Genomic DNA, 8,296 nt, shown 5'->3' on the forward strand with positions numbered 1-8,296 from the left:
AACTGTATTTTATAAAAATGTGATTAATATGTTTATTTTATAATTTAAATTAGAAATAATTAATTTCACTTAGCAATATGTTGATAAATGATGTTCTTAAATATTTTAAGAGAGTATATTTGATTTTAAAATTACTCTACCTTCCAATTTTATCAAAATATCTATTCATAGCTATCCTTTATTCTTTTATAAAATCCCTAATTTCTAACCCTAATTCCCAAATTGGAAATCAGAAACCCTAATCCTAATTTTTCCTTTTCCCCAGCCTGAGAACGCAGCCCCCACCCCACCTTTCTTCCAAAACACCAACACCCAAACAAAAGAAAGAAACAAAGAAATGGAAAGGGAGAACAGAGAGCTTGGAATCAGAGAAGAGGGAGCCGCACTCTGCGTCGTCCAGCTCGCCGTCGCAGCACCTCGCTTGCGCCGTTATTCATGCCCATCGCCGTGCAGCCGTTGCTAACTTGCCTTGCCATCACCACCGCTGAAGCAAGGTCACATCGCCGTCAGATTTGAAGCCGTTGAGGAGCTGAACGCTCGCGAGTGAGAGGACAAACACGAGGAGAGCTTGTGCGCGAAGGGTAGTGCCGCTGTGTCTCTGTCGCACCTTCATCACTGTCGAAGCTGCACTTTCACGTCACCATCGTTGTACCTCCACCGAACCCATCACACCGCTGCTGTTGCGATGTCATTACTGTCGCGAGGGAGAAGAGATGCGTGAGGAAGGAAGCTCGTAGGGGAGAAAGAAGTGGCTGCCTGTGCCACCCGCTTTGTCGCGTCTGATCTCTGTTATCACCGCGTCGCTGCCACCGAAGGTCCGCCGCCATTGTTTCCATCACCTCCATGCTTCATATTCATCGTAGGTTACTCTGCCGTTGCTGTTCTATTCTGCTTTTCCCTGGTAGCATTGTGTTGTGTTCTGTTGCCATTATTTGGTTTGCTATTGCCTTGACTATAACATGCCTCGTTTTCTTGATCTTCCTTAGCTGCCAATCATTACTGTCTTTGTTCGGTATTGCTGTCCTTATCCGGAACCACCGATGTCATTGTCGTTGCTTCCCCAGAAGAACTGAGGTTACTGCTACTGTTCCAGCCGTACTAGCTATTGTAAACTGGAAAAAGAAGGGGATCGCCACATTTAAATTCGACGGTTTCGACTAACTGAGGTAAGGGGTTTAAAACGATTTCAATTTAAGAATGCCTACAATGTTTATTGAATAACTGCAAATAGATTTAATAGCTGTGAGTAATCGATTGATTATGTAATTATTGAATTGTGGTTGAAATTGTGATTGGAATGGTTGAGGTTGTGATTTGGAATTGTTAATTTGTGATATTGATTGATTATGTGGATTGGGAATTGCTTGATGACTAATTGTTGAGAATTTCTGAATTTTAATGGGTTATGTTGGATTTGTTGCCGTTGAGTTGTTATTTGGTATATTGTAATGTTAATGAACTTGGTTGGTGGTTGATTTGGAATTGGTTTTGAGGGGTTTTGAAGGGTTGGATTTTGAATACTAAATAGATTGCTGAAAATCTGATTTTTTGAAATTAAAAGGTGACTTTGGAAGTGAATCAGTTATTCAACGATAATCGAAATGATATAAGAGTAAAGGATGAGTAAAGTATAATAAAAGTTGTTGTTGGGACACAATTTTGAGAAGTTTGAATTAATTATAGAACTAGTTATGATTTTTCAAAATTAAAATGTAAAACTTGATTTTCTGCATTATTTTTAAAGGAAGCCGGAAACTTTGAAAAACTATAACTATTTCTGTGATTATCGGAATTGTGTGGGACCAAGTCCGGATTGAGCTTGGGCATATAGGGAACTGGACTGCTGAATTTGAGACTTTTTCACTAAGTTTATGATTTATGGTGAATTTTTGAATCATGGATGTCAAAACTGGTTTTTCTGCAGAACGTTTAACGCAGCAGCAACTTGATTCCTCTATTGGAAATTATGCAGTTTGAATTTTGAAATGGAACCAATTTTAAATAAAACTTTTTTCCTATTATTTTAATGCCGTAAAATTTCAGAACAATTGGACTTGTAGTTTTAAAGATATGAATTTTTAAAGGATGATGCATTATGCAGAAAAAGCCAGATTCTGTTTTCGTAAATTAGTAACTTTGGGAGTTTATAACTTTTTATCCTGGATAGATATTGAGATGCAACTAATTGGAGGTGAAAATTAAGTATGTTTAGTATATGTGATTTAAATTTCAGGATTTTTCATGTTTTAATAAGTGAGTTATGGGACTTGGAAGAGGTTGTGTTCAATGATTTGTAAAACAGAATTCTGCAGAAAATTACCTAACTTCCAAGCTACGTAAATCCTTCATTAAAAATGGTATGACCCTGGAACCAATTGAGAAAGAAATTTGGATGAGTTATGTTTAACCACATTAATTTTAAAGGTAGTTAGATTTAATTTGGATTTTATATGAAATTTCAAATGTTGTATGGTGCTGCTGTCTTCTGGTTTTAAAACACTGCAGAACAGTCACGGTTTTGCTTATATTCTCAAAGCTATTGTCAGCGAAAAATTATGATTTTTAATTTAATAAAAAGCTTAATCCGAGACGGTCGCATAGATATAAAGTTTGCACAATTTCAAATTCATTTGATATTTTAAAAACAAAATGGAAATCAGGCTGCCAAGTTCTGTTGGTAATTATTTTGGATATGGAATTTAAGAAATAGATTTTCTATTATCAAATGTTTTTGAGAATATATTGCTGTGGCAAATGCTGAAAGAGGCTGATGAATTGTTGAGAAAGAAGGAACCCGTAAGGGTGGATAAGTCCTATTTTTAAAGGAGATTATGTCCAAATTTTTATAAAAAATATAAGGACTTAATCAAAATAAATATTCAGGGCTTATTTAATAATAATAACTTCAATGATTCTTTTAAGAAAAGAATATTTGATCTATGAGATTGTTGGCAAGGGTGTGGGTCTAGTCCCGCTTGCGAATCTGCAATTATGAAAGAAAAAGGAAAGAGTAAAGTACTTATTGTATGATTATCTGTTGCTTGAGGTAACCCAAGAGATATTATTTGCTTGTTTGTTGCTTGAAGCAACCCAAGAGATGTTTGTTTGTTGCTTGCGGCAACCCAAGAGATATTATATATATATTTGTTGCTTAATGCAACCCAAGAGATATTATATATATATATATATATATTTGTTGCTTAATGCAACCCAAGAGATATTATTTATTTGTTTGTTGCTTAATGCAACCCAAGAGATGTTTGTTTATTTATCTGTTGCCCTGAGGTAACCCAAAAGTAATTTTCCGTTCCCAAGAGTATATATTTCCTGCGAGTAGAAAGCAGAGGCTGTCTCAATAGAGCTGCTAATAATTATATGCGCATTTATTTGAACGGAAAATCGTATCCGGGAAATCGTGAACTCGTAACCGGATAAATGTCAGGAATGTAGAGAGTTTTATTTGGTCTCTTTTGTATAAGAATTATTATCAATAATATTTATGTGATTATTATTATTTGTGAATGTTTGAATTATGACTTTAATGAATAAAAAAAACAAAATTTTCTGGCATTTTCTTAAAACTGAAACGCGAACTCGATACAAAGGCTCGGTAATTAAGTAGTTAATACTAGAGAAGGTTACGTAATGTTCTTTCTAGTGGAAATACCCTGACTTAAGCAAGGTATTTTGCTGGACGGGACGTTACAGTTAACGTGGCTTCTTGGGGATAGTGTGTGTTCATCCCAACGTTAGTGACAATGTTTGGTGTCACTAACGTTGTCGACCACCTAATTTCTTCACGTTAGCTTCCACGTTAACTAGGTTAATGTGGGAGTTAATGTGACTTCTTTTGACTTGGCCAACGTTAGTGAGAAAGTTGAATGACACTAACGTTGGCATCCCCCTTTTCTTCTTAACGTTAAAGGCCACGTTAACTAAGTTAACGTGGCAACTAACGTGGCCACTTATGAGCTTAGTCCAACGTTAGTGATAATGTTAAGTGTCACTAACGTTGGCTCCATTTCCTTTCTTCTACGTTAGAGATCACGTTAACTTAGTTAACGTGACTCTTAACGTGGGCAATGATGGCTTCGAGAGCGTTATTGGCAATTACTTTTCTCATTAACTTTGCAAGTTACTCCCATTCCACGTTAGTGTTAACGTTAGTGTAACTAACGTAGCCACTAAAGTGGTTCTTCTTTGCTTCCTTTGTCCTGAAATCAAGCAATAAAGTGCATCAAAGTTCTAGTCCAATTCATGGGAAATGCAACATCCAATTTGTCCTTAAATTCATGCAAAATCCTCATGAAATCATGTAAAGTGCACAATGTATGCTTGAATCAAGATGTAAGTGAATATCTACCCAAAACTAGCTTATTTCCTAAGGAAATGCATGAAACTACCCTAAAAACAGAAAAGAAAAGGTCAGTGAAACTGGCCAAAATGCCCTGGCATCACTAACGCTACAAGTGTGACGTTAGAGCTGAAGTTAGTGTGGCTAACGTCACACTTGCTACCCCGTTGGTGTTTTTGGGGCTTAAAAGATGCCTCTGATTTGTGCTCCAATTTCATGCCCACTATAGAGTATTATATATCGTTGGAAAGTTCTGAATATCAGCTTTCTAACACAACTGGAATCACCTCAATTGGACCTCTGTAACTCAAGTTATGCTCTTTTGAAGGGGACAGGGTTGCTGGCATAATGGCTGGCGTTATTGGCAAACGTGAGTGCCAATAACGTCCGCGATCAGGGGCTGAAAATTGCCAGTTTCTGAAGCTCAACGTAATGTCCACCCCATACTATTATATATTTTTAGAAAGCCCTGGATGTCTACTTTCCAACGCCTTTGAAAGCGCATCATTTGGAGCTCTACAACTCGAGTTATACTTCTTGGAAGGTGAAGAGGTCAGGTGGCCTTACTACAGGTTGATACCATTTTCATCTTTGCACTTTCGGGGCAGGTTTTCTCCCTCAAATGTAGTATCCACCATGTAGTGCCATATATTCTTGGAAAGCTCTGGAATCCTACTTTCCAATGCAACTAGAATCACCTCATTTGAAGCTTTGTGGCTCAAGTTATTCTTGTTTGAAGAAGGCATGGTCAGGCTGCTGGGTGAGACTTTTGCCCACGTTAACTACCACGTTAATGTAGTTAACATGGAAGCTAACGTGGGTCTTTTTGCTTGGAAAACGTTAGTGGAGATCACCTTTTCCACTAACTTTGGCATCTCCCCTTCCTTCCACGTTAGTTCCCACATTAATGTAGTTAACGTGGAAGCTAACGTGGGTCTTTTTGCTTCGCAAACGTTAGTGGAGATCACCTTTTCCACTAACGTTGGCATCTCCCTTTCCTTCCACGTTATTTCCCACGTTAATGTAACTAACATGGAGACTAACATGGGTCTTCTTGCACCTTCGCTAGCATTATTGGTACTCACTTTTGCCACTAACGCTGCTCCTTCTTCAAAGTTGATGCCATTAACGTTCCTACTAACGTTCCAACTTTCCTTCCTTCCACGTTTGTGGCCAAGTTAGTGGTACTAACGTAGCCACTAACGTGGCTCTTCTCTGCTTCTTGTTACCTGAAATCAATCAAATAAAGTGCATTAAAGTCTTGCTCTTAATCATGGGATCATGCATCATCCATTTTATCATTCAATTCATGCATAATTTTCATGAAATCATTCAAAATTCACAATGTTTGCTTGAATCATGGTGTGAATGCATTTTCATCCAAATACTTGCTCATTTCCTAGAAAAATGCATGAAACAACCCTAAAGCATACAAAAAATGGCTAGTAAAACTAGCCAAGATGCCCTGGCATCACAACACCAAACTTAAATCTTGTTTGTCCCAAGCAAGAAAAGAACTATGCACAAAGAATTCTCTTAATTGAAATGTATTGAAGAATTGCTTATGATGCCTTAGTGGGTGAAGTGAATAAGTGGCAGTGGGGTGAACTCTAATTTGTATGCTTATGCAAGGATACCAGTGCTCATTAGTCCTTACATTTTGGAAGTCTTAGATCTTAGAACTTTCATTCTAATGATATTATGGAAATCTCTTTATAGATTGTCACCTTGAAGCAGCACTTATTTTCTAGCATTTTTCTTTCTTTTTTGGAATTTGGCCTCGACTCTAGGTGTCATGTATCAAAGCGGCTTTTTATGATAAGCTTTCAACCAATACTCCTAAACCAGTTGGTCTAAGGTATGAGGTGTTGAAGCACCCCTTAGGATTTACTTGCTCAAGCCTCTCTCTTTGATACAAATCCACCACAAGCATTTAACTAGGACAATAACTCTTTGTTGCCCCTTGTTTTGAGTGCTTCTCCCCAGCAAGCTTTCTTTTGTTGTTAGCTTGTGTAAACTTGCTTGTTGGGGTAGGGGTGAGATGGCTTTTAGTTGACCTTTTCTTCTTCATGGATATTATCCTTCTTTTCTTGGTCACCATCCTCTTTTTAGTGCTCATGTTGATTGCCTTCACCACCTTGCTTTCAGAATTTGGGTATTGTATGATGGGTGGAGCATCCTCTTCATCAAGAACTTCTTGAATTGGTGGTTCAATGAACTCACCCTCTATACAACTCTCTGTTTCATTGGAGTGTGGGCTCCCTTGATTGACTTCCTCCCTTTTTCTTGACCTTTGAATGGACTCCTCTATTTCTGGAGAGAGTGGAGTGATCTCTCTTTGTGATCTCAGCTCTTCAATGAATTATTCTTCAGAATAGAGTTGTGCATTCTGTCTCAATTTTTCTTTATGGTCTTTTTCTGCTATTTTCTCCTCTTCGTTTGTCTTTATTATTTCTTCAAGGAGGAGTTCTATCCTAGCGAATCTCTCTTCTTCTCTACTTTTTTTGAGCTCTTCCATGTTGAGTTCCATCCTAGCAAGTCTATCTAAAGGCGGTTGGGTAGGTTGTAATGGTTGGGCGGGGTTGGCTTGTAAATGGAATTGGTTGTTTTGTGGTTGTGTGTTCTAAAAGTGGTATGACTCTTGTGGGTAGTGGATTGAGTTTTGTGGATGGTGAAATGAATTGTATGGATTTGGGATAGACTTTTGTGCTGAGGCATACTCAAATGATGAAGAATTTAGGCATGTAAAACTTGGAGGTGAGGTTGGATAATTGAGAGGTGATGGCTCTTGATGAATGGGGTATAAATGAGTGGAATCTCTTTGATTTTGATCTTCCAAGCCACAACCTGAGTAGTGATCAATTTAACCAAAATATGGACCATTTTGTGGCTCTGGAAAGTACCCCATTTCATGTTCTTGATACTCCCACCCACTATGAACATAGTAAAGTGAATCATTCTGTGGTGGTGGAGAGTTTTCCATGAAATTTGATTGACTAAAATATGATCGATGCTCCTTTCTTTCCTGCAGAAAGCTCTGTCTCAAACAATAATCACCAAAAGAAATTGGAATCTCCATTGTCACAGATGAGGAAATTCCCAGTGAGGCAATATCACAAACAATTAGTTAGCAAAAGAAAATAGAGAAACAAAAGAAAACAAAGACAAAAGAAAAGTGTCTAATCTAGTAAATCAATCAACCGGTAGTTTGTTAATCACAATTAATCCCCGGCAACGGCTCCATAAACTTAATAGCACAGAAACTTGTCTCTCAACAAATTTCCTTCGGCAAGTATACTAACGTTAGCCACACTAACGCTACAAGTGTGACGTTAGTGCTGAAGTTAGTGTGGCTAACGTCACACTTGCTACCCCATTGGTATTTTTGGGGCTTAAAAGATGCCTCTGGTTTGTGCTCCAATTTCATGCCCACTATAGAGTATTATATATCGTTGGAAGCTCTAAATATCAGCTTTCTAACGCAACTGGAATCACCTCAATTGGACCTCTATAACTCAATTTATGCTCTTTTGAAGGGGACAGGGTTGCTGGCATAGTGGCTGGCGTTATTGGCAAACGTGAGTGCCAATAACGTCCGCGATCAGGGGCTGAAAATTTCCAGTTTCTGAAGCTCAACTTAATGTCCACCCCATACTATTATATATTTTTGGAAAGCCCTGGATGTCTACTTTCCAACGCCTTTGGAAGCGCATCATTTGGAGCTCTACAACTCAAGTTATACTTCTTGGAAGGTGAAGAGGTCAGCCGGCCTTACTACAGGTTGATACCATTTTCATCTTTGCACTTTCGGGACAGATTTTCTCCCTCAAATGTAGTGTCCACTATGTAGTGCCATATATGCTTGAAAAGCTCTGGAATCCTACTTTCCAATGCCACTGGAATCACCTCATTTGGAGCTTTGTGGCTCAAGTTATTCTTGTT

General features: G+C 38.1%; 1 long non-coding RNA gene across 2 annotated transcripts in view; it reads left to right on the forward strand.

Moving 5' to 3' along the window:
* LOC110263372 overlaps nucleotides 243-8,296 on the forward strand; it is an 11,407-nt gene continuing 3,353 nt past the window's right edge. The window contains exons 1-2 of one of the 2 annotated variants that reach the window (XR_002348903.1): nucleotides 243-859; nucleotides 987-1,166. This is a non-coding gene — a long non-coding RNA (uncharacterized LOC110263372). Of the gene's footprint in view, nucleotides 860-986; nucleotides 1,321-8,296 lie in introns of those variants that run through there. The other variant, XR_002348904.1, reaches the window with a different exon arrangement.

Source organism: Arachis ipaensis, chromosome B06 (assembly GCF_000816755.2).
Source record: "Arachis ipaensis cultivar K30076 chromosome B06, Araip1.1, whole genome shotgun sequence".
Lineage (NCBI taxonomy): Eukaryota > Viridiplantae > Streptophyta > Magnoliopsida > Fabales > Fabaceae > Arachis > Arachis ipaensis.